Source organism: Schistocerca americana, chromosome 8 (assembly GCF_021461395.2).
Source record: "Schistocerca americana isolate TAMUIC-IGC-003095 chromosome 8, iqSchAmer2.1, whole genome shotgun sequence".
Taxonomy (NCBI): Eukaryota; Metazoa; Arthropoda; class Insecta; order Orthoptera; family Acrididae; genus Schistocerca; species Schistocerca americana.
Genome location: NC_060126.1, coordinates 35,878,253 through 35,905,992, shown reverse-complemented (window position 1 = coordinate 35,905,992; position 27,740 = coordinate 35,878,253). Strand labels below are relative to the sequence as shown.

Sequence of the window (27,740 nt, the reverse complement as noted above, 5' to 3'; positions counted from 1 at the left end):
AAGATTTTCACTCTGCAGCAGAGTGTGTGCTGTTATGAAACTTCCTGGCAGATTAAAACTGTGTGCTAGGCCGAGAGTCGAACTCGGGACCTTTGCCTTTCGCGGGCAAGTGCTCTTCCATCTGAGCTACCCAAGCATGACTCACGCCCCGTCCTCACAGCTTTACTTCCGCCAGTACCTCGTCTTCTACTTTCCAAACTTCACAGAAGCTCTCCTGCGAACCTTGTAGAAGTAGCACTCCTGGAGGAAAGGATAGAGCACTTGCCCGCGAAAGGCAAAGGTCCCGAGTTCGAGTCTCGGTGCAGCAAACAGTTTTAACCTGCCAGGAAGTTTGACGTTTTACCTGTTCGCGGAGCTGAACCGAGGACATAACCGTGACGCAGAATTTGGCGGTAACTTAATAACACCAGCGTGAACGAGTGTGGCAGGGGGGAGTGGGTGCCTAGCCTTGGGTAGCGGCCCTGCGTGACGCAACGCACGGCGTTACGGCGTCGCTGCGGGCCGTGGTAGCTGGAGAACACCCCCCCCCCTCCCCCCTTCCCAGACTCTCAGCCTCGCAGCCGTTGCGGAAGTGTTGGGCCGAGGCCAGTGCAGTAAGTGGACACTGTGGTCCTGTGCGGAGAACGCAAAGGCGACCGCGCAGGTATTTGCTAGAAGTCTCGCGGGCGGTCAGACTCCAAGAACAACGCAACAAGTACAGTTTACTGCAACGAAAGCAGGTTTTGACGGGCGTGACTGCAATCAAACCATCAGTTTAATAGGTCACAGTTGCAAGTACTGAGCACATTACTTACAGAATAATGGAAAAACTGGTGAAAACAACATCCTACGGCTTATCTTAGACGATACACTGAAGAAAGACATTTATAGCGTTTGTAGATTTAGAGAAAGGTTTTGAAAATGTTGACCGGACAACACTCTTCGTAATTCTGAAGGCAACAGCGATCAAATACACGGAGCAAAAGGTTATCTAAAACTTTTCTGGAGGTATAAGAATCGAAGGCCGAGAAAGGGAAGGTGAGTGAACCAGCGCTAACCTGTCTGCGGTGTTAATCGGTCTGTACACTGAGCAAGCAGTTAAAGAAACCGAGAAACAGTTTGGAAAGAGAAATAAAGTTCACGAAAAAGAAATAAAAACTTCGACATTTGGCGATCGCAGTGTAATTGTTTCTGAGACGACGAAGGACTTACAAAAGACAAGATGAACGTCATCGAAAGAAAAACAAGGATAATACAATGTAGTACAGTTAAATCAGACGATACTCATTAGATTAGGAAATGAGGCATTGTAAACAATCGGCGAGTTTTACTATTTGGGAAGCAAAATAACTGGCGATGGCCGGAGTAGAGAAAATGTAAAATGGAGATCGACAATACCGAGAAAAGCGTTGCTGACAAAGATAAATTTCTTAACATCGTATTAAATTTGAACATTACGAAATATTTTATGGTGGTACTTGCCTGGAGTGCAGCCTTGTCCATATGATGATGACAGAGCGTAGGGGAACGATTCGGGAGACCCGCACAGCCGTACTACGCAAGGTCCTAGAGGAGGTGGTTTGCCATTGCATTCCTTCGACCTTAATGAGGATGAATGATGATGATGAAGACCGCACAACAACTCCCGGTCATCTCGAAAAAAATGGTTCAAATGGCTCTGAGCACTATGGGACTTAACTTCTGAGGTCATCAGTCCCCTAGAACTTAGAACTACTTAAACCTAACTAACCTAACACAGACCCATTCCCGAAGCAGGATTCGAACCTGCGACCGTAGCAGTCGCGCGGTTCCAAACTGTAGCGCCTAGAACCGCTCGGCCAGTCATCTCGGAGCAGGTGAAAATCCCTGACCCCGCCGGGAAACGAACCTGGGACGCCGTGCTCGGGAAGCGAGAACACTACCGCGAGACCACGAGGTGCGCACCTGGTCCAGAAGTGAAACGTGAAAGACGAGCTGCTCCGACACGGATTGAAGCTCTTGAAATGTAGTGCTACAGAAGAATGTTTGAAATTAGATGCGTAGATCGAATAATAAATGGGGAGATACTAAATCGGATTGGAGAAAAGGAAATTTATTGTGAAGCGTGACCTACAGAAGAAATCGATTGACAGGACGCGTTCTGAGGCATCGAGGAGCCCCTCAGTTAGCAACTTTGTGGTGGAGGGATATGTGGGACTTAAACATTGCAGAGCGAGACTAAGTGTCGAATACAAGATGTTTCAAAAACGACGTTAATACTTTAAAAATTCATATAAATTTATCGAAAGAAGATATAGAGTTGGGTTTAGTGTTATTTTGCAGGGAAACACATCAAGTTTTTTTTTACCTTAAGCTAAAGATGTTGTATGTGGCTTCCGTTGGTTACCCTGCACATATTTCATCGGGAGTCAATTTCTTCCGAAACTCGCTGTATCATTGAAGGTGTAACTTGGTCACTGGCGGCGTACATTCTTGCTCTAAGTTCAGGTAGAGAGGCCAGCACAGAAGGTGCAAACAGGATAGATATCCTTGATGAATCCCCATGAAATAAAATCGAATAGTGTCAGGTTTGGTGAACGTGGGGCCATGCAAATTGGCGCATCATGGCCAGTCCATTAAGCTGGAAAGCAGTCACTGAGAAAATCTCGGACGTCAGCCAGGTAGTGGGGTGGTGCACAATCTTGCATGAAGTAAACATTTCGTTCTTGGTCATCCCCATCGATCTGTGGTGTCAAAAATTGGTGTAACATATCCAGGTACGACGTCGTCAGATGTGCTTGGATGATTTCCCATGTCCTCCTGAGCACCGTTTCTACAAAATATTTATGCCACTCATAAATTGTAGGCCTACAAGAAGGATCTTTAGCGTACTTGGTACGGAAATTACGACGAAGTGTTGTCGTTGGCTTCGATTCTAGCACGCTCGGGTCCAGTGGAGGCAGCCATCTTTAACGCAGCTGCCGCTAGCGCTCCTCACGATGGGATTCGGCACTAGTGAACTGGCCGTGATAAAACTTGATGTATTGACACTACAATCATCTATGTAGGTACTATGAATTAATTTATATGAATTTTCAAAGTTGTAAAGATCCTGTACAGTATGCAGGTTCGGATGGACGCAGGTTGTGCTGCCGGCGCGGAAATGAAGTGGCTCGCACAGTAGGGACCAGAGAGCGCAGACACACTGGCTGGAAACTGCGGAGATCTAGGCGCTAGCCGTGCAGTACACTGATTCATCCCTGGACACCCACGTCTAGTACTGACGGTCATGGCTGCTGTGCGACAGAGGTCTTGTGGGCGGAGATAGGTTCTACTACTGGAACTCTGTCGGTGAGTTTGATGAGAGCGGGGACCGTCTGCTCGCTGTAGTATCACATTATATTACGGAAATAACTGTGTCAGGTACTGTGCTGCCTGTAGGAACCAAAGACGTTACTCTGTACTTAAGAAAAGTGAACATATCATTACATTAGTTTTTATTTTTAGTATCTCTGTTGCTGAATGTAATGTTAAGGACTTCGATTTTGTTCCTGTGCTAACAAAGACTAAGCGAACTTATTATTGTGAATATTACGTATCTCAGTTCGATAGTAAGAGAAAAAGTTGTGTTCGAGGAAGAAATAAACGAGTCCTCATCTCTGATAAATAATTGGGTGAGACTTGAACGTAAATACTGTAGTGTTGGCAGAAGCGCCAACACTGTGTTGCTAGAGGAGGCCGAAATGCACGCGTTTAATTACACGCTGACTGGCGTGAGGTCTGGAACAGGACAATATCTTGAGAACTGCAAATAAAGTACGTAGATGATGTAATACTTAACTTTAATCCACAATTGTAGAACATATCTCGTTACGATACATGCTTCATAATATTAATTATCAACTGCTATGGCGCCTTGCTAGGTCGTAGCAAATGACGTAGCTGAAGGCTATGCTAACTATCGTCTCGGCAAATGAGAGCGTATTTTGTCAGTGAACCATCGCTAGCAAAGTCGGCTGTACAACTGGGGCGAGTGCCAGGACGTCTCTCAAGATCTGCCGTGTGGTGGCGCTCGGTCTGCAATCACTGACAGTGGCGACACGCGGGTCCGCCGTATACTAATGGACCGCGGCCGATTTAAAGGCTACCACCCAGCAAGTGTGGTGTCTGGCGGTGACACCACAAATACTACTCTCTCTAGTCATCCTAATTACTAGTTTCAGCTACATTACGTCGACGTGGAGTTGGAGAGACGATAAGGAGATTGGCGAACGAACCAGCAAATAAACACGGTGACCTTTAACAGACATAAAAGCACGTAACAAGAAATCTGCGACAGCTCTTTACCGACATATTACCACGCAACAAAACCATAGAGTGCCATAAAAATAACAATATATCTCTGCCCACATCTTTCTCACTTACGATCATGTTCGAGATGGATCTCACTGCTACAAATTCCCTCTCTCTGGTTTTCATCCTTCCTTTTAAATTGTCATTTATATTGCCAACGAATATATGAATGCATACTTTCATTTTGTCAAATGTTGGAGCGGAGCGAAAACAAGGCTCTGTAGAAATTTACACGATTTTTGGGCGCTTATTCATAGCCTTATGAGGAGTGGGAAATGGAGAAATGAGGCATCAAACTGACCAGCGTGAGGTCCAGTTTTGCAAAGGAAGATGTAACCAGGGTAATTAATAAAGACTTAATTAGTGATTTGAGGGAAAATTGAAAAAAATGACGAACAGATGGGTCCAGAACAAAAGGTAAACATAAAAAATTGAAAAGAACCGGTCAAATGTTTTGTGAAATGATTTTTCTAATAGTAAGTTTCTCTAGAAACGTTTGAAGCCCCTTGATATGATGCTGTAAAGCATGCACAGCAAAGAAAGTGCCGATTGCATATATGAAGTTGGTAAAGAAAACTGGTGGTTATTTGTCCGGTGGATAACGTAGACAAAGAAGTCTGCCATCGTGTGGCCTTCAGGTGCTATTGATATGTCAAGTCAAGCGGTAAATATTTTTCCAGTTGAGATACTATTGCTGTGAAAAGTCAACTGGTTAAATGTCTTAACGACAGAGTTAGGAAATTCGGAAAATCGTGGTAAGTTCCTATGGGACCAAACTCCTGAGGTCATCGGTCCCTAAACTTACGCACTACTTAATCTAACTTAAACTAACTTACGCTAAGGTCAATACACGCACCCATGCCCAAAGTAAGACTCGAACCTCCGACGCAGGGAGCCGCGGGAACCGTGGCAAGGCGCCTAAGACCGCGCGGCTACCCCGCGCGGCGGCAGAGCTAGGGTAGCTGTGCGTATCACGAAATTCTCAGTCGCCTCCTCATTTGCTACACAGGATATCGATCATCATTCAAAGGCGCGTGAAATATTTTTCTAATCTACTTTATTTCTTACTTTTAGACAAATCATTTCACAAACATTTGATTGTTTTTTCAAATTTTTTAACATTAATATTCTTATTAATAGATATTATTCCCACTATTACTTAATGATAAAAATTATTATTATTACTAGCTGAAAAGGTTCCACTTCGTAGGGTCTTTCTTCCCATTTTTTTTCTGAACTGAAAGAAAAGTACAATTAACCGTCACATTTGTACAGCGTCGATTTCATCCAATGTATATTATCATTTGTTGTTGCGCTGTTGGGCACAAAGACGAACAATTTTGTGGTACTCCAACACACAAACACGTTACGTATACTTGATTGTGCAAAAAATATGATTACTTTGAAACTCTCTCCACAACTTTCCAATGTCTGTCCTTGCTGTCCTTGTGCTTTATGAGGGTCATATTATACGGTAACCTTACTGGAACTTGGAGCCTTTTGAAGACGAATGGTGAGTTACTTGAACCCAGTAAATCCCGACTGTTTAAAAGAGTCAAACTCTCGTGTATAAAACAACGCCAAACTTCTGATTTCTGTGCGGTTGAGTTAATATTGTAAAAATGTGACGAAAGCGAGAAAATATTTAGAAACAGTTTGAAATTATGTTTAAAGATTAATGTAAGTCGCCAAGGGCTTTCAACATGAAACACTGGATGAGTATATTCTGGGTAATTTCCGCTCCGTTCTACGTAGAAGCCAGTTTTCACGCATCTCAATGTTTATGACGTCATATCTCCTGGACCATTTGTCGTAAAATGGTATATTTTGCACGTACATTCAGTGTTGTATGCTGAGAGTGTCTGTAGAATGTGTTACGAATACAGTTAGTAGTAAAAAAGAAGTAAATTAAAATGGTGTCAGTTTTACTGCGTCAACAGCGAAAATGTCGCAAGCGATAAATTTTTCCGTTCATTTTGTGGGGGTTGTCAGGAAGAAAAGGTTTTGAAATTATGTGTAAGGTTTGTTGCAAGTCACGAAGCTCTCTCATTGTTAAATGCTAGGTGAGTATTGTTTGGGTACTTGAGTGTACTAAGTTACGGTGCATGAAGATGTGTGCGCAGTTTATAACCGTAATAATCGTCTTATTGTATTCAGCCGTTGACAGAACATTATACCCCTAAATGTGTAGATTCTGACAGCATTTTAAATTTTTAAATTCGGTCAGTGTTTATACAGCATGTTGAAAATAAAATCTTTGTTGCCCCTGGAAGCTGTCAGATAGGCATCCCCCGCACCCGTGCTCTGGGCAGTCGTTCGGCAGTACGAATACACTGCCGCCGACGTCGAGTGCAACGAGTGTTTTCAACACTGACTTATCTTTTTCTTTTCATGTTAATGTTTCCGCTTCTGTGACGTTTAGAAGCTTTTTTGAGGGTGTTCCGGAACAATGAACAAATTTAGGAGTTCTGTTAGGAGGTTTACGCTTGTCTCTCGATTCATCATCATATCAATGGATTTAATTATTTTTTCGTCCCCTATTGTCACATTTATTCGCTGATTTGTTTGTTGAACCACGCCACTTTTTTCTCGCTAAAATTATACACGAATTCAAGTATTCTTTGCTGACGTAGTTTCCCCCTAAAAGTGGGATGCATTTTTTTTTTTTTTTTTTTTTTTTTTGGTTAGCTGACCTCTGTCTTTACCACGTTGCACAACTTGTCGCGTAAGACGATTTTGCCGGAGTGTGGATCAGTGCCACCTATGGCATTTCCAAGTTGTATTCTAGAACACTTTATGAAAGTTTGTTAACATTCCATAATATTCGTAAACGTACGAGGGTATTATAGGTACTACTCACGTGATGCTGACTTCATGGTAGTGGATCGAAGTAACTGTGTGCTTACCTGCAACAAAGAGAATAACGAGAAATCGATAAAACATAATTATTTTAGCTTTAGTGCATTGCGAGCGTTTAAAGAATTCATTAAATGAAGGGAGGAAGGAAGGAAGATTGGATTTAACATCCCGTCGAGATCGAGGTCATCAGAGACGCGGCACAAGCTCGGACTGGGTCATAGATAGGGAAGAAAATCAGCAGTGCCACTTTCAAATGAAACATCTCGACGATTTAGGGAAATTACGGAAAATCTGAAAACGTTCGTTTGAACCGTCGTCCTGCCAAATACGAGTCCAGTGTGCTAACCACTCCGCCATCTCGCTCAGTCGCCATTAAATGAACTAGTCATCGGTCGGCAAGAGTGTATGTCAGAAGAGCTTTCAGTGAAGGCGAAACTGGACGAGTCACGACCACTTCAAACACTCGTATCTCCACACTCACACAGTGGATACCAAGAGTGCTACCAGACACAAAAACCCGTGATTGGCAAGGGCTGGTTTTGGAGGTGTCGTCAGGTTCCGGGATATGACAGGAATGATCATTCGAAAAAAAAAAATCAAGTAAACATGAGCTGAAAAACACATCAGCAATTCCTGATCTTCGATACTGTGAAATAAATCTCTGCTACTGCAACCACTTTGCTTTCCATATTTTGGGAAGTGGTAGTATGGACCAAAACAAGAAAAAATGTCCAATAAACATGTGCTCTAAAATGCATACCTTAAATGTTATGAGCACTCGTTCATTATAAGAGGTGTAATTCAAAGTAGCGAAGCTATGTACAGGGTGTTACAAAAAGGTACGGTCAAACTTTCAGGAAACATTCCTCACACACAAATAAAGAAAAGATGTTATGTGGACATGTGTCCGGAAACGCTTAATTTCCATGTTAGAACTCATTTTAGTTTCGTCAGTATGTACTGTACTTCCTCGATTCACCGCCAGTTGGCCCAATTGAAGGAAGGTAATGTTGACTTCGGTGCTTGTGTTGATATGCGACTCATTGCTCTACGGTACTAGCATCAAGCACATCAGTACGTAGAATCAACAGGTTAGTGTTCATCACGAACTTGGTTTTGCAGTCAGTGCAATGTTTACAAATGCGGACTTGACAGATGCCCATTTGATGTATGGATTAGAACGGGGCAATAGCCGTGGCGCGGTACGTTTGTATCGAGACAGATTTCCAGAACGAAGGTGTCCCGACAGGATGACGTTCGAAGCAATTGATCGGCATCTTAGGGGGCACGGAATATTCCAGCCTATGACTCGCGACTGGGGAAGCCCTAGAACGACGAGGACACCTGCAATGGACGAGGCAATTCTTCGTGCAGCTGACGATAACCCTAATGTCAGCGTCAGAGAAGTTGCTGCTGTACAAAATAACGTTGACCACGTCGCTGTATGGAGACTGCTACGGGAGAACCAGTTGTTTCCGTACCATGTACAGCGTGTGCAGGCACTATCAGCAGCTGATTGGCCTCCACGGGTACACTTCTGCGAATGGTTCATTCAACAATGTGTCAATCCTCATTTCAGTGCAAATGTTCTCTTTACGGATGAGGCTTCATTCCAACGTGATCAAATTGTAAATTTTCACAATCAATATGTGTGGGCTGACGAGGATCCGCACGCAATTGTGCAATCACGTCATCAACACTGATTTTCTGTGAACGTTTGGGCAGGCATTGTTGGTAATGTCTTGATTGGACCCCATGTTCTTCCACCTACGCTCAATGGAGCACGTTATCGTGATTTCATACGAGATACTCTACCTGTGCTGCTAGAAAATGTGCCTTTACAAGTACGACACAGCATGTGGTTCATGCACGATGGAGCTCCTGCACATTTCTGTTGAAGTGTTCGTACGCTTCTCAACAACAGATTCGGTGACCGATGGATTGGTAGAGGCGGACCATTTCCATGGCCTCCACGCTCTCCTGATCTCAACCCTCTTTCATTTGAAAGTTCTCGTCTACGCAACCCCGGTACCAAATGTAGAGACTCTTCGTGCTCGTATTGTGGACGGCTGTGATACAATACGCCATTTTCCAGGGCTGCATCAGCGCATCAGCGATTCCATGCGACGGAGGGTGGATGCATGTATCCTCGCTAACGGATGACATTTTGAACATTTCCTGTAACAAAATGTTTGAAGTCACGTTGGTACGTTCTGTTGCTGTGTGTTTCCATTCCATGATTAATGTGATTTGAAGAGAAGTAATAAAATGAGCTCTAACATGGAAAGTAAGAGTTTCCGGACACATGTCCACATAACATATTTTCTTTCTTTGTGTGTGATGAATGTTTCCTGAAAGCTTGACCGTACCTTTTTGTAACACCCTGTATAGATGTTGCCGACCGCAGCGCCGTATTCTGCCTGTTTACATATCTGAGTACGCCTGCCTATACCAGTCTCTTTGGCGCTTCAGCGTATATAGTAAATGAGTGAGACGAAATGACTTTCACTAGAACAAAGTACCATACGTTCATGTAACTGACTCACTATATTCACTGATAAGCCAAAAAATTATGACCACTAGCCACCACAACGTTGGATGCCGCCTCCTGGCGTTGGGGGCGCGTGGTTCGGTAACGAACATATGCAAGTGGAGCAGAGGTGGACGTGTGGGGGTCGCCTCAGGACGATATGTGCAGAGCTATAGACCTATATCTCTAACGTCGATCAGTTGTAGAATTTTGGAACACGAATTATGTTCGAGTATAATGACTTTTCTGAAGACTAGAAATCTACTCTGTAGGAATCAGATCGTATGAAACCCAGCTCGCGCTATTCGTCCACGAGACTCAGACGGCCATAGACACGGGTTCCCATGTAGATGCCGTGTTTCTTGACTTCCGCAAGGCGTTTGATACAGTTCCCCACAGTCGTTTAATGAACAAAGTAAGAGCATATGGACTATCTGACCAATTGTGTGATTGAATTGAAGAGTTCCTAGGTAACAGAACGCAGCATGTCATTCTCAATGGAGAGAAGTCTTCCGAAGTAAGACTGATCTCAGGTGTGCCGCAGGGGAGCGCCGTAGGACCGTTTATATTCACAATATACATAAATGACCTTGTGAATAGCCGGCCGGGGTGGCCGAGCGGTTCTAGGCACTAGAGTCTGGAACCACGCGACCGCTACGGTCGCAGGTTCGAATCCTGCCACGGGCATGGATGTGTGTGTTGTCCTTAGGTTAGTTAGGTTTAAGTAGTTCTAAGTTCTAGGGGACTGATGACCTCAGAAGTTAAGACCCATAGTGCTCAGAGCCATTTCACCTTGTGTATAACATCGGAAGTTCACTTACGTTTTTGCGAATAATGCTGTAGTATATCGAGAGGTTGTAACAATGGAAAATTGTACTGAAATGCAGGAGGATCTGCAACGCATTGACGCATGGTGCAGGGAATGGCAATTTAATCTCAATGTAGACAAGTGTAGTGTGCTGCGAATACATAGAAAGAAAGATCCCTTATCTTTTAGCTGCAATATAGCAGTTCAGCAACTGGAAGCAGTTAATTCCATAAATTATCTGGGAGTAGGCATCAGGAGTGATTTAAAATGGAATGATCATATAAAGTTGATCGTCGGTAAAGTAGATGCCAGACTGAGATTCATTGGAAAAATCCTAAGGAAATGCAGGCCGAAAACAAAGGAAGTAGGTTACAGTACACTTGTTCGCCCACTGCTTGAATACTGCTCACCAGTGTGGGATCCTTACCAGATAGGGTTGATAGAAGAGAGAGAGAAGATCCAACGGAGAGCAGCACGCTTCGTTACAGGATCATTTAGTAATCGCGAAAGATAGATAAACTCCAGTGGAAGACTCTGCAGGAGAGACACTCAGTAGCTCAGTACGGGCTTTTGTTGAAGTTTCGAGAACATACCTTCACCGAGGAGTCAAGCAGTATTTGCTCTCTCCTCCGTATATCTCGCGAAGACACCATGAGGATAAAATCAGAGAGATTAGAGCCCACACAGAGGCATACCGGCAATCTTTCTTTCCACGAACAATACGAGACTGGAATAGAAGGGAGAACCGATAGAGGCACAATAAGTACCCTCTGCCACACACCGTCAGCTGGCTTGCGAAGTATGGATGTAGATGTAGATAAATGTGGAAATCCATTGCGATAAGCGACTTTGACGAAGGGAAGATTATTATTACGCAGAGGCTGTGAACGAATATCTCGAAAACGGCAAAGCTGGTCGTAAGTTCACGTGCTACTGTTGAGAACATCTACTGGAAGAGGTAGAAGAACCATTAGGCGCTAAATGGTTGGACGACCACGGCTCGGGGGTGCGATCGTGGGGTTCGGAGGTTCGTCTGCTCTGTAACGTAGGATAGACGGTGATCTGTGGAATCTTTGCCGAAAGGGACAGTGCCGGTTTTGGAGCACACAGTCCATCGTACATTGTTGATCATGGAGCTCCGTAGCAGTCCGCTTCTAAGTGTTCACATGTTGATGCAATGAGATCGTTAATTACGATTGCAGCGGCCACGGAACCGTCAGGATTCGACTGTCGATCAATGTAAACGTGTCGGCTATCCGAGTGAATCACATTTTTGCTACACTAGGTCGACAATCTCGCCACAAACGCCGTCATCCGTTATTCACGGGAATTATATGACGTGTGCGTAGAAATCTAATTCCACGTACCTGCGAAAACCTACCAACAAACTGTCGGATCCCTGATACGCGGAATCAGTGAAGTATTTCGTTCCAAAGGCGGACAAACGAGGTATTAAGCAGGAGGTCACAATGTTTCGGCTCATCAGTGTGTGTTGTCGTTTGCAGCCACATTAGCATATTTTTCTGTATTACTCAAGACATTCACAAAGCATATAAAGTGACGCTAATTATGCCACTATCCCCATGTAGTGCAGGAGCGGAGGACATGCTGTTGACGGAAAGAGTGCCGCAATGAAACAAGCGTACCACCCTGAAGTTGGGCACGACTGCCAGATATCAGTAATGGCCGTGAAGTAGATGTTTCTAAGAGCATTTATGGCAGGTTATTTACTCCATCAAAAATTTTTAAATAAATAAATAAAGGCCCGGTGAGCATACCAGATCTGATTAGTCTTTGCGTATATGTTGCCCAGTTTACGCACGAGTTATGGTACCCAGATGCGATTTCATCGAATGTTAACGGGTTCCTGCGTTGTGGAATATAGACTTGACTAAACTGGTTTCTCGTACGATCTAGGTGGCTTAGATATCCTGCAAGCTAAAATATATAGTTTACGTTCCATAGGGCTTAAGCGTAGTAAAAGTCAGCGGGTGACATGTTTATGAGTAGTGGTTCAAATGGTTCAAATGGCTCTGAGCACTATCGGACTTAACTGCTGAGATCATCAGTCCCCTAGAACTTAGAACTACTTAAACTTAATTAACATAAGGACATCACACACATCCATGCCCAAGACAGGACTCGAAACTGCGACCGTAGCGGGCGCGGGGTTCCAGACTGTAGCGCCTAGAACCGCTCGGTCACACCGGTCGGCTATGAGTAGTGTCCAGACTCATTCCTTTGTGTAGTTAACTTTTATTTCATTCACTTTGACTACAGATCCGTCTCGCCTAATATTGTCACTATCGAGTAATGTATATATTGTTTAGATGTATCGACAAACAATAACATCATTGGCAGTTGTAGTTTGACTGTTGTTCTATTTGTTGAATTAAGTTAATGGTTAATTTTTTATAGCAGTAATTTCACAATTTTGGAGCTGCTGTCGTACGAAATTAGCTCCTAACTTAATTCAACAAATACGGAACGACAGACAAAATGGAGTTGCCAACGTTGTTATACGTATGTCGATCCGTCTAGATAAATCACAGCAGCGAGTCTGGGCAATACATATAAATAAGATACGTAGAATACGATCCGAAGCCGTAAGTTTCAACTGAGGCATACATCTTTCCTAAAGAAGAAAATTAATAATGATTAGAAGAATGATAAAAGAGGCTCGCCTCAGTACCAGACCCATCCATGTGCATGGGAAACTTAACACCATTGTCGCATTGCGCATGCTGAATAGCCTTCTTGGGTTTATCTGTACCGTATTGCTATCACGACAATGTTGTTTTCTTTTAGAGCTGAAAGTGTTGCCTGTTTGTGTGGCCACTCTAACTTGGATTTGTTTCATGCTATGACGTTACTATAAAAGGTTGTTGCTTATTACGTCTGAATACTTCAAGGTCATGAGGCAAATAATCACACAGAAAACTTATAATGCAAGAGGAAATCGAAACAGCTATCTCTAGCCAATAAACAGATTTATAATCAAACAAGAGAAGAGAGTGCCATGGTCGTTAACTTCGCTGAATAATAACGGAATGATCGTTGAGTTTGGGCACTGTGCACAACTACACCGTCTCAACTATCGTAGGTATGCAACATGTTATATTTATTATTAGTGGGTCACTTATATATATATAAGATATTTTAAACGATCTCGTAATTTAAATCGAGTCCGAATGTAACAGATTTTTATTTATGTGCTACTGTCGTGAGCACCTACGGAAAGTGGTATAGAGGCAGTGAAACTGCCACCAGGCGCTAAATGGCTGGACGTCCACGACCCTACACAGAACGTGACGTTCGGAGGATTTCCTGCTCTGTAACGTGGGGTAGGCGGCGATCTATGGCATCTCTGGCGAAACAGCGCAACGCAGGTGCAGGCACAAGTGTTTCGGAGCACACATTGTTGAACATTTGGCTCCACAACAGAAGACCCTTACGTGTTCCCACACTGACGCAACGACATCGTCAGTTACGATTCCAGGTTGCACGGGATCAGCGAGACTGGACTACGAATAAACGGGAACTTGTCACCTGGGCAGATGAATCCTGTTTCTTACTGCACCAGGTCGACGGTCACCTCCATAAAGGCCATCATCGAGCTGAACGTGGGCTCGAAACGTGCAGCGCACCACGGACGCAGGCTGGAGGGAACAGTATTATGCTTTGATAGACCTGCGATTGGATGGGACCTGTCGTAGTAATCTAAGACAAGCTGACAGCTGTACACATTCGTCCTTGATGTTTTCCCCGACGAAGATGTTGTCTTACAGCTGTATAATTGTTCGTGTCTCAAAGACTCGTGGTACAGTGATTTGAAGAGCATGATTCTGAGCTGACGTTGATGTATCGGTCTCCAAATTCGCCTGAAGTGAATCCGGTGGAACCCATCTGGGTCGCTATAAGGCGCCATCACCGAGTACACGTACCATAAGCCCGTTTTTTACGGGAATTACATGACTTGTGCTTAGACATTCGCTACTACATACCTCCACAACACTACCAAGAACTGTAGAACAAATGATACCCAGAATCGGTGATGTATTGCGCTCCAAAGATCGCCCAAGAAGCTATTAAGCAGGTCGTCATAATGTTTTGGCTCGTCAGTGTATAATCAAGTGGGCAATTCAAGTTGCGTGCCAGAAGATGTAAGTTGCGTGTTGTTCAGAGTAAGGATCGCGTTACTGCAGACTGCGAAACTTACATTTGCCCAAAATCAGCAGAGTGTGCACCCATCAACACCAGACGGTGGCTGGGAAATCAGTGAACGGTGGCCACAACACAAATGCTATGAAACTTCCTCTTTAAACAAATTTAAATGGAGGGGACGACTTGGTACTCTTGCTAATGTGAAGGACACGAATATCGCTCCTTTCTTGAAAAAATTGGGGAACGCAGCGGAAACTTCCCACTCTTGGCATACAAGGCGAACATTAATAATCGTGAGGTTGATACTGACCAAGCGCAGGGGCTCCTCGATTGGGCAGCCTCTTTGCCCCAAACACGGTGGTGGGAAGCCTCAATTCGAATAAATAACCAAAATATTGGGGCAAAAGCATCCGCTGTTCATACACTAGCTGGACGGCGTTGCGTTCGTGCAGGAAAGGCAACAACGCCATACTTAATTATTCTCTCTGGGGAGGGCAGTGGCGGTACGGTATCCGTCGTCAGCTTGGCTAAGTGCCGACTATGCCCACAAAAACACTAAGCAGGCGACGGCTCATTTGTCTGGGGAGGCTCGTATCTCCTGTAATGACCGAATCATGAAGAGATTGCCAACGAAAAAAAGAAATCGTATTGGTAAGAATTTTAACAAGTAGAGCCTGGAAACCTAGATGGAGACGTACAGTGCTTGACGCTTTCGCCAGACCAATAAGGGGTCGCGAGCATCAAGAAACCGGTGATTTCAAGCTGGCTCATTGCGAATTGCTGGTAAAACAGGGACGCCGCCGTCACGCACCTTTGATAAGCAAACAGTCGCAACAGAGTACAAAGAGGCCAGCAGGGGACGAGCAGGGCGGGGTTAAACAGCTCGAGAGCTGTTGTCAGCAGACGAGCCTCGGGTGTCCGTCAGCCGAGAGCAGTAAATTACGTGAGTGAAAGAATCTGTTCAATTAAGCTTGTACATTAAGAAGGACTTGCATTCTTGCCTGTGCGTATCTCTGGACTGTGGGCAGTTAGTCTATCGTGGCTTTCTTGTACCTTTGACTGACTGTCTCTTACAGTGTGATGTGTAACGGAACCCGGGAGTTCAATTTCGGCAATGAGAGAATGGCTCCTTTTCTCGATTCGAGTCAAACCCAGGCAGGCTATTTGTTCTAGTAATTTGAGTATATAGTAAGTCTCATCTATGTTCTACGCTCACTGAAATTGTGACCCAGTGTCTGTGCTCTTCTACATGTCCACGTAAACTAGGGGAGAAGCATTAAAATCAATCCGAGGTACCAACCCAGAAGCGCGGTTCTTCATTTCTTTGTCCCTAGCCTGATACCCGAGTCTTTCTGTACTGTCTTCAGATATAGAGGCCTAATAAACCTCGCACGAAGCCGTTTGCTTACCATTGAGCCGGTAAACCTGAAAACTCACTTCCTGTCCGACTCACGTATTCACGTAAGTGTGTTGCGGACCTCGGCGGGTTACGACACTTCTTACGAGATACACCGACCGCCTTCTGCCTATAACGGGACCCTGCGACCACACCGGCTGTGCTGCTTCTCAGTGCGGAAAAAGGCAAAGCCTTTCTCCCACTTCCACATGTCCACCACTTTCAATACGATAACAAAGAAATAGTGACAGAAAATGAGACAATATCGCTAAGTGCTATGTGACAGTGATGCCATACAGCAATTCGTAAGTAGTGTGGAAATCGAAGGTCTAATGAGCAATGATTGTCGGGTGGCGGTGATGATATTACAGGAAAGAAGAACCCTGGAGATTAGATGGGTAGACTGAGTAGGTAATAATGAGATAGTGAGTCAAACAGGGGAGGACAGATTTCTGTGGCATGAAGGGATAGGACACATTCTGACGGATCATGCATAGGTCGCCGTTTCACGATTTTATAAACGGTTTGTCAGTTCTTTGGGTAAGCAGGCCGGCCGGAGTGGCCAAGCGGTTCTAGGCGCTACGGTCTGGAACCGTGCGACTGCTACGGTCGCAGGTTTGAATCCTGCCTCAGGCATGGATGTGTGTGGTGTCCTTAGGTTAGTTAGGATTAAGTAGGTCTAAGTTCTAGGGGACTGATGACCTCAGAAGTTAAGTCCCATAAGTGCTCAGAGCCATTTTTCTTGCATAGGTCAATAATTTGTTAATGGGGGAAGCTCAGCTACAGGAATCAGGTTGAAGTGGATGTACGGTGCAGTAGCGGACGTAAGAGGGCTTGCGCAAGTCAAATTAGCGTGCCGAGCGGCATCAGACCTGCGGAGCTGCATAAAACCTGTCTTCCGACTGAAGGCCACAACGACAAAAACTGGATGCGGGGCACACTGACACTAAAATTCACTGATAATTGTGTGAGGCGTATTCAGTTACTGGAAGCTGACGTAACTGCTCACTGGCTAAGGAAGGTCAGTTAAACGCTTTTGGAAAAAACGACATTTTGTCTATGGAGTGCGTGATTGATTCTCTTGTAAAAACTTCTTGTTTATGTATAGACCAATCGCATGTTTGTGACACAGTCATAACCGGTTTCGGCCATACAATGACCATCTTCAGATGCTAAAGACGGCACAGACTGAACACAGGTTCATGCGTTGTCAAACTCAACCTGTGTTCAGTCTATGCCGCCTTTAGCATCTGAAGATGGTCATTGTATGGCCGAAACCGGTCATGACTGTGTCATAAACATGTGATTGTGTCTATAAACAAACAAAAAGTTTTTACAGTTAAACGCTGTCAGTGGGACCACGCAGCCCGTCTGCTGCAACACTTGATCGTCTGAACGTCAAACTGAAACGAGTTGTCTATCTGTGATGAATGGTTTAACACGAGGAGGCGACAGGTTTCATAAAGCATCAATGGTGTTTCGTATGTTTGGGTCTATAGTCCCCATGAATTTATTGAGGGAAATCATTTTCCTGTGTAAGTTCTTTTACTTTGAAATAATAATTTTACTTCATGATTTCGCTAATGAAAATAAAACAGCCTATGCTTGATTACCTTCAAGAATTTCATAGTACAGACAAGTTCGGACTACTATGTTAAATATCTACAGCTACATCTACATGATTACTCTGCAATTCACATTTAAGTGCTTGGCAGAGGGTTCATCGAACCACAATCATACTATCTCTCTACCATTCCATTCCCGAACAGCGCGCGGGAAAAACGAACACCTAAACCTTTCTGTTCGAGCTCTGACTTATTTTATTTTGATGGTCATTCCTAACTATGTAGGTTGGGCTCAACAAAATATTTTCGCATTTGGAAGAGAAAGTTGGTGACCATTTAAATAATCGCTTGGCGAACGTGAATTTGAATGTAAGTTTCAGAGGCAGAATTATTCGTCATATTTTGGTGGTAAGTTCGCATGGGACCATACTGCTGAGGTCATATTCTACATAAAAGATCCTTAATCAGCTTTTCAGGGGATGGAATGTACTCAGATTATCATAAAAAGCGTTTTAACAGCATAAAATTTAGTGATTATTGTTAAATGAAGTGGTTTAAGAACAAATATTAATCTGTGTCCAGATAGTGGAGTAGAGTCGTATTAAGGGATAAAATGTATTCAGGGTTGTAACAAAGCGGTGGGGGGAGGGGGGGGGGGGGAGGGGGGCAGGGCTATGGGCAGTAGCACGAGGGAAGATACGTCGCCAGGTCTGCGAAACAAAAAGGACCAGATGATTCCTCACCCTATGTCTACCCCACTACGCCACAAGAAACAATTACACCACCAGAAGGAGATTCTTATTCATTGGTCTGAAGATGACCACAGTAGTGGTCGAAACCGGTCACCGTAATAAATAAATTGTGATCAAGACTGTTTTTGATAGTAAAAATTACAGTGTGTTTCACAAAGTTATATCGACCCTCCGCATCGCGTCTCGTGAATCACTGACGATTCAGTACGTGTACACACCTGTGTGTGTGTGTGTGTGTGTGTTTATTTTTCACAAAGTGCGTTAACACTGCAGGGAATACAGATATACTCTCCGTCCGAACAGGCCTCGGAAGGCCCAACGGGACCAACCGGCCGCCGTGTCATCCTCACTCAGCCCACAGGCGTCACCGGATGCGGATATGGAGGAGCGTGTGGTCAGCACACCGCTCTCCTGGCCGTATGTCAGTTTATGAGACCGGAGTCTCTACTTCTCAGTCAAGTAGCTCCTCAGTTTGCCTCACAAGGGCTGAGTGCACCCCGCTTGCCAGCACCGCTCTGCAGATCGGATGGTCACCCATCCAAGTACTAGCCTGGCCCGACAGCGATTAACTTCGGTGATCTCACGGGAACCGGTATTACCACTGCGGCAAGGCCTTGGCAATACAGATATGAGTTACGAATAATACTAACAGAAGAGACGCCTAAGAACTCAGTGCATCCCACTCTACAAGTCCCAGCATTTATTGAACGGAAAAGATTTATGCAGTCTACAAGTAACGCAATTAATGGCGAGAGAAGTTGTGTAATATTTTGGTCATTAATTAATTCACTACTAAATTACAGCAACACAGTTACACGGCTCTGTCAACGATAGGTAGCAGCAATGTGGCACTTTAATCAATACAGTCCCTATCCCACCGACACTGCATACGTCACTGGCAACATCACGCTTATAAACTAAACACTTCGCAGCCATAATACGCAGGAACGTATTTTACATTCCATGCAACGAGAAAACTATTAGTCCTAGAGAAAAAACGAACCAGCCTTTGCTTTTTTTTCTGGAATTTCAAGACTGTTTAATTTTCAAGGGAAACATTTTCGCTAAAAGCTTTGAGTTTCAACTTACTCAAGAGAAAAGTATGATAGTGATCTTTAATCACGCCCCCCCCCCCCCCCAGCCTGTACCCCCAAGTGTAGCCCCAAGCTCACACCCCACCGATCTGGATTTTTTGTATGTTGTTCACGGCACAGCAGTCATCCTTACCGCTATACAAAATTTTGGACAACAAGAAATTTTTCCCCTAGTTTTCCTTCTTTGATTGGCTATTTCCTGCGCCACTAAACGTGACGAGTACACCGACTGCCGTCTGTCCTTCGCCAGCGTACTTGCCTTACGAGCGGACGGCCTTTGCAGAACGCCGGCCGGTGTGGCCGTGCGGTTAAAGGCGCTTCAGTCTGGAACCGCGTGACCGCTCCGGTCGCAGGTTCGAATCCTGCCTCGAGCATGGATGTGTGTGATGTCCTTAGGTTAGTTAGGTTCAACTAGTTCTAAGTTCTAGGGGACTGATGACCACAGATGTTAAGTCCCATAGTGCTCAGAGCCATTTGAACCTTTGCAGAACGCTTCTAAAGCCGTGGGCGGGACGTGACGAAAGACAGCGCCGCCGGCGCGCGACACGGTTTTGCGCACTCAGCGCCCTCCAGCAGCAGTTGGTGGGAAGACGCAAACAAAACAGACGCACACAAAATTTCTACGTTAGATATATTAAGCATTTCCTCCCTCGTCCATTCTGTAAACAAGAACTACAGTATCAGTGGATACACTATGTGATCAAAAGTATCGGGGCATCAGTCTCAAACTGACTTACAAGTTCGTGGCGCCCTTCATCAGTAGTGCTGAAATTCAATGTGGTGTTGGCCCACCATTAGCGTTCACTCTCGCAGGCATGCGTTCAATCAGGTGCTGGAAGGTTTCTTGGGGAATGGCCGCCCATTCTTCACGGACGAGAGGTATCGATGTCGGTCGGCGAGGCCTGGCACGCAGTCTGCGTTCCAAAACATCTAAGAGGTGTTCTGTAGAATTCCGGTCAGGACTCTGTACAGGCCAGTTCATTAGAGGGATGTTATTGTCGTGTAACCACTGCGCCACAGGCCGTGCATTACGAACAGGTGTTCTATCGTGTTGAAAGGCGCAATCGTCATCCACGAATTGCTTTTCAACATTTGGAAGGAAGAAGGTACTTAAAACATCAATGTAGGCCTGTGCTGCTATAGTGCCACGAAACATAACAAGGGGTGCAAGCCCGCACCATGAAAAACACGACCACACCATCACACTATCGCCTCCGAATTTTACTGTTCACGGTGGCAGATATTCACAGGGCATTCGCCATACCCACATCCTGCCATCGGATCGCCACGTTGTGTACCGTGATTCTTCACTCCACACAACGTTTTTCGACTGTTCAATCGTCCAATATTTACGCTTCTTACACCAAACGAGGCGTCTTTTGGAATTTACCGGCGTGATGTGTGACTTACGAGCACCCGCTCGACCATGAAATCCAAATTTTCTTACCTCCCGCCTAACTGTCGTAGTACTTGCAGTGGATCCTGATGCAGTTTGGAATTCCTGTGTGATGGAGTGGACAGATGTCTGGCTATTACACGTTACGGTCCTCTTCAACTGTCGGCGGTCTCTGTCAGTCAGCAGACGAGGTCGGCCTGCACGCTTTTGTCCTGTGCGTGCTCCTTCACGTTTCCATGTCACTGCCACATCGGAAACAGTGGACTTAGGGGTGTTTAGGAATGTGCAAATCTCGCGTACAGACGTATGACAGAAGTGACACTCGATCACCTGACCACGTTTGAAGTCCGCGAGATACGCAGAGCACCCCATTCTGCTGTCCCATGATGTCTAATGACTACTGAGTTCGCTGATATGGAGTACCTAGCAGTAGGTTGCAGCACAATGCACCTAATATGAAAAACGTATGTTTCTGGAGGTGTCCGGATACTTTTGATCACATAGTGTATGTACCAAGGCAAAGAGGAGACATATTCAGTCAGTAAAGATACCAGTTTATAAAAGTTCACAAATTCCAACAAATTCACTCCTGACAGACAGCGCATTTATATTTACAAAACATCAAGTATTACAGAAATTATTTCCATCAATTTCGTAAGAAACTCTCACAGTATTTCAGAAAACGAAAAAGGGAGAAAAAAGTCAGATGCAGCAGTACTAGACCCCTCAACCGTTCACAGTCTGTTCCGTAATGTGGCGCGTCCACTGTGCTGTAGCTTCGTATTCGGTGAGTTTGTATTTCATCTTACAGTCTTCTGTAGGCTTTAATTGCCGAAGTGTTATAGGTTTACATTCAATTATAACAAATCCCAATATGAACGACAGGTTTTTCATGCACCTTCATGCGCCGTTGCCTTAAAACGTCTTCCTCTCATAACGAGATAATAACTTACCAAAATTCTTTAATCCCCAATACGACGTTTCCCGTCGATCTGTTAGAATAAATCGTGCCAATAACGATTCGTTCTCGAGGCGTTCTATATGCTGGAGCTTAGAATGCAGCACACATTCTTGGGATGTGAGGTATAACAGTAAACGCACTTTTACTGAAAATGACAAATACGATACGGTATCTTGCCTTCTGCGGACCACAAGCTTCCCGCTTAATTCGTTCTCGATTCTTTTTGTTTCTCCTCTACGCGGCACGTAGCTGAGATACCGCAGAACGTGTTTTGCGCTTCACGTGGCGAAATGGTCCCTCAATGTGAAATAGCAGGAAGTGACGTCCAAAACTCAGAGAGCGCCACGTCAACGCCAGGTAACTCGTCAGTCTTGCCGACGCCTCGCGAGTCCTGTGGGTTCAATAGGCGTTCTGTTACCCTGCTGTGACAGCGGCATTAGCACTCACCCATAACGTTCCCAGTGTCTTTGAAAGACGCTGCTCTACGGCACGTTTGCAAACGTTTCCAGTGACTTAAATGAACTTCGGCCGAAAATTCACTGCTTACGATACCGGGCGCATAACGCTTGAAGACAGTTCCACCACAGAGAAGATTCGTTGCTTCTCAGCCTATGGAGGACATAAATTTTGCAGTTCAGTTTTCACACGCCGCTTAGTTAGAAAGCGATTTACAATTCTGAGAACTTTTTGTCTACAACCGTGTTTCACTTTTACATTTATTCGACACATCATAGCGTTTGTTCCGTCTTTTTAAGGCACCAAACACATCTCGCTGAAATTGCACATTCTCTCTCCGTAGGCAATGCTAACTACTTTCTGTGTGGGGGGAAGGCCTTATCTATAAATTTCTTCGTATCGTACCAAGCAGAAAGATGGCGTAACTGGTTAACGACATGTTAAGTAATCGGGGGATTCCATGTAATCAATCGAAGCAAGACTAGCAAGGAGAGGAAGCAAAACACCGCATAGCCCCAAGGATTAGTTCTCTCGCCGCTGCTGTTCGTCCAGAAAATTCTGCTACACCGATGACCTGGCTCTTGCCATACACCATTAAATGGAGACAACAGAAAAGGTCATGACAGAAGACTTGTCTGTACTGGACAATTACTTCAAAATCAGGAAACTTCAGTCAGAATAAAACAGAGATGTCTCACTTCCATTTAAATAATCGCTTGGCGGACGTGAATCTGAATGTAAGTTTGAGAGACAGAATTATTCGTCATATTTTGGTGGTAAGTTCCTATCGGACCAAACTGCTGAGGTCATCGGACCCTAGACTCACACACTAATTCGTCTAACTTAAACTAACTTACGCGTTTTGGGAAAAATGGCACTTACGACGTGTGTAAAGTTGCAGCAAGTGGGGTTGGCTCGCCTTGTTTCCTCCAGAGCTCGGAGAGTAGAACGATGCGAAAGGAAATCGGTCGTTTGCTTTTCAAATGTACCATACAGGCCTTCACCTGAAGCGGTTCAGGAAAATCACTGTTCAAAGTGCCGTCAATGCCAACAAGATGTGACCAAGACGTGTAACCAATGGCACCCCATACCATCACGCCGGGTGATACTCCAGTATGGCGATAACGAATACAAACTTCCAATGTGCGTTCACCGCGATGTCGCCAAACACAGATGCGACCATCGTGATGCTGTAAACGGAACCTGGATTCATCCGGAAAAATGACGTTTTGCCATTCGTGCACCCAGGTTCGTCGTCGAGTACACCATCGCAGGCGCTCCTGTCTGTGATGCAGCGTCAAGGGTAACCGAAGCCATGGTCTCCGAGCTGACAGTCCATGCTGCTGCAAACGTTGTCGAATTGTTCGTGCAGATGGTTGTTGTCTTGCAAATGTCCCCATCTGTTGACTCAGGGATCGAGACGTGGCTGCACGATCCGTTACAGCCATGCGGATAAGATTCCTGTCATCTCGACTGCTTGTGATACGAGGCCGTTGCGATTCAGCACCGCGTTCCGTATTACCCCCCTGAACCCACCGATTCCATATTCTGCTAACAGTCATTGGATCTCGACCAACGCGAGCAGTAATGTCGCGATATGATAAACCGCAATCGCGATAGGCTACAATCCGACCTTTATCAGAGTCGGAAACGTAATGGTACGCATTTCTCCTCATTACACGAGGCATCACAACAACGTTTTACCAGGCAACGCCGGTCAACTGCTGTTTGTGTATGAGAAATCGGTTGGAAACTTTCCTCATTTCAGCACGTTGTAGGTGTCGCCATCGGCGCCAACCTTGTGTGAATGCTCCGAAAAGCTAATCATTTGCATATCACAGCATCTTCTTCCTGTCGGTTAAATTTCGCGTCTGTAGCACGTCATCTTCGTGGTGTAGCAATTTTAATGGCCAGTAGTGTACATGGACATGTTTTGGGGTAAATGTACAGTTGCTAGTTGTGCTCAATTTCGGGTCCCTTCGTGTCGTCGCCGTCAGAGAAGAATTCATTTTGTGTTGTGTTGCACTAGTGATCACTACTTTCCTGAGTAGCTCTGGAACAGAGCGATTTCAGACAAATAAGTTATATAACATTTTGCTCTTATTATGATGCATATATTACACCGACGAAGTGTATACATTTGCTTTAGAATCACCGTGTAATATCACATTACAAGTACGTTGATAATCATGGATTCAGTAACAATAAGAATGAACTCAAAAGCAAATTCAAATAGATTTTGTCGCTGAGCTATGCGTAGCTCGTATTCGGGCCATTTGATATTTTACATCTTGGTTTTACCAGACTGTCACCTTGTTATGTTTAATTTGAAATACTGGTGTCACTGAGTTGCTGCCTTGCCTGCCCGTGAGCGGCAGCAGCGGCGCTTATCGATATAGGCCCTGCCGTATTATCTTTGCTGGACTGCTATACTTCCCGCTCGTCGTGTGTTGTGAGTTAGGTCTGACCTGACAGTGTTTGAGTTGGCTCGTGGCACAAGTTGAGTCGGGGCGCGGCAGCAGTGAGGTCCGGACCGCCATGTCTCGCCCGACGGTTTGGTTGGTCGTCGGTCGGTCATCTTGGCGGCCGGCGTGTATGTTGGCCGGCGATCGCTTATGGGTTGGCTGTGTGTGCCGACGCGTGATTCGTCCCTGTTATTGTACGGGAACTGCCGTCAGCACTGTTTAGTTCTCCGTGCAATTGTTCGTGAAACTGTGTGTAGTTTGTGTGATTTTGACGGACAAGTTATTTTAAATGTTGTCAGGGTACTGGCTCTGAGGAGTCGGACGGTGTGGATCAGCCAGGAAATCTCCGCGCGGCGCAATGGACCGGGCCCGCTGGCGCCCTCTACGCAGTGTCGGGGTGTGTGGGAGCTGTTCCGATCGCTACAGGGTTCGTGGCTCACCGACCCATGACATCAAAGTTGAGTGGTGATTTAATTACCGAAGCCAGTCTGCTTACATTGTGCCGTTGGTTTTCATGGTTGACTGTTGGGGGTATTCCCGTGAGCAACAGCGAGTGTTCGACTTGGCGAAAGTTTGGCCATCATCCGGTGGAGTGTAACTGTATTATGGTTATTTGAAGTCCAGGTGGACCAGCAGAATTTTCTGCCTTGTGGTCGTTAGCGTTCCGGTTATCTGCCCTGGCCGCTGACGTAAAATTCAGGCAGTGTCCTTTCGTCACAGTGTTGCCGTTGTCCGACACGTGTGTGTAGTATTGACAGCGTATGCATACTTGGTTGTGTGCGGCTACGCCTTTTACGTTTTGGATTTGGGGTTCCTTGTGTACTGGTCGGGTGGAAGGCAAGTCGTCTTGTCGGTGGGTCTCTTGGTTGGGTTGCGGGCGCATCGGATATAGTTGGACCGACTACCTGTCTCCCCTAAGCGAACGTTAATATTTCAAGTGCAGACCGACCCCCGGAAACTTCTGAGCGCCGCTGGCTGTACTGCCCTTTCTTATTGGTGTTTGATTGTGTATTTTAATGGCTCATAGACGATGGTTTGAATTTGTATGCTTCTAGTTGGGCTATAAATAATGGGCCTTCAGCCGTTTTAAAATTGAAAGTTCCTTACTTGTCAAGTCTTGCATTGTTTGGGCCTCATTTAAAATATTTTTTCTGGGTAAAGCTTTGGGCCTTCTGCCCTTTGAAATATTTATTGTAGTTGTGTTTTTCAATCATGGGCCTTCAGCAGTTTTAAAAGTAAAATTCCTTATTGTTAAGTCTCTGATTGTTTGGGCCTTCAGCCTCATTGAAATATTATTTAAGGATAAAACCTTGCGCTTTCTGCCTTTTGTAAATTTATTGTAATTGTGTTTTAAATCATGGGCCTTCAGCCGTTTTAAAGATTAAAGAGGTTGTGCCCTCAAGCCATAACGTTGTGTGACATATTCAGTCTATAGCTAAGCTCGGAAATTTGCGTTGTAATGTCTGGGCAACTAAATAAAGCTATATGTGTTCGAGAGTAACTGACAGCCGCTCTTTTTGCCCCTTTCCACAATTCCAACTACCTGTTCTGTCCTGCGGATGTAACCAGGCGTTTCAGTCGCATCAGTATTGACTATCTTAATGGTCTCACAATCATCCGAAAAGGAGTGGAGTGACTGATTGAGGCTGCAGTCGGGACGTGTCTCCAGTGAAATGTCGTAGACGGGACGTTAAAGCCTGCGCTTCCTAACTATTTTTCAGGTTCTCCAAAGCGTTCTCAAAAGCATTTCGCTACGATTCCTATTATCCTTGTTAAAGGTCGTAGAAATGCGGCGAATGAATCACTTACGTTTCCGGCATGCTACACAACTATTAGCCACACAGGATCCCTGTACAGGGTGTGCTTGCCAGAAGCGCTCACAGAACCAGAATTCTCGCAACGAAACCAAGTCTTGCATCCGCACATTATACGACTAACCCTACGTATTCGTTCCTCCCCATACCGACATTTCGTCGTTTCACTTAGCTATTTAATGGAGATGAGATACTCAGGAAAGGATCGAGTCTGGCAGGAGATCCACCGTCTCCGGAAATTTCCTTACCTAATCAGATGGTTTTAACTATTTGCCCTCCGTAGCTCGGTTCGAAGTACTTAGCTTTATGATTGGTTTGGACCTTTTATGCCCATCATCAGTCGTTCGAAACTAGTAACAATTCTATACATTATCTACAAAAAAGGTTGTTCATTGAAGATATCGGTATGGTGCAAAAATTGGAAATTGACCCTAAATAACGAAAAATGTGAGGTCATCCACATGAGTGCTAAAAGGAATCTGTTAAACTTCGGTTACAAGATAAATCAGTCAAATCTAAAGGCCGTAAATTCAACTAAATACCTAGGAATAACAATTACGAACAATTTAAAATGGAAGGAATACACAGAAAATGTGAGGAAGGCTAACCAAAGACTGCGTTTTATTGGCAGGACACTTAGAAAATGTAACGGATCTGCTAAGCTGACTGCCTGCATTACGCTTGTCCGTCCTCTTTCAGAGTACTGCTGTGCGGTGTGCGATCCTTACCTAATAGGATTGACTGAGTACATCGAAAAATTTGATAGAAGGGCAGCACGTTTTGTATTATCGCGAAATATGGGAGAGAATGTCACTGAAATGATACAGGCTTTGGGCTGGACATCATTAAAACGAAGGCTTTTTTCATTGCGGCGGAATCTTCTCGCGAAATTCCAATCACCAACTTTCTCCTTCGATTGCGAAAATATTTTGTTGACGTCGACGTACATGGGGAGAAACGATCACCATGATAAAATAAGGGAAATCAGAGCTCGTGCGGAAAGATGTAGGTGTTCATTCTTTCCGCGCGCTATACGAGATTGGAATTGGAATAGTAGAGAATTGCGAAGGTGGTTCGATGAACCCTCTGCCAGGCACTTAAATGTGATTCGCAGAGTATCCTTGTAGAAGCAGATGTAGAAGTTTTACGGAACTAATTTTCCGTTGTGT

The 27,740-nt window shown here is 44.8% G+C and overlaps 1 protein-coding gene across 2 annotated transcripts in view; it reads right to left on the bottom strand.

Moving 5' to 3' along the window:
- LOC124545221 (D-xylose transporter) overlaps window positions 1-27,740 on the bottom strand; it is a 355,683-nt gene that overhangs the window by 226,713 nt on the left and 101,230 nt on the right. The window lies entirely within an intron of this gene.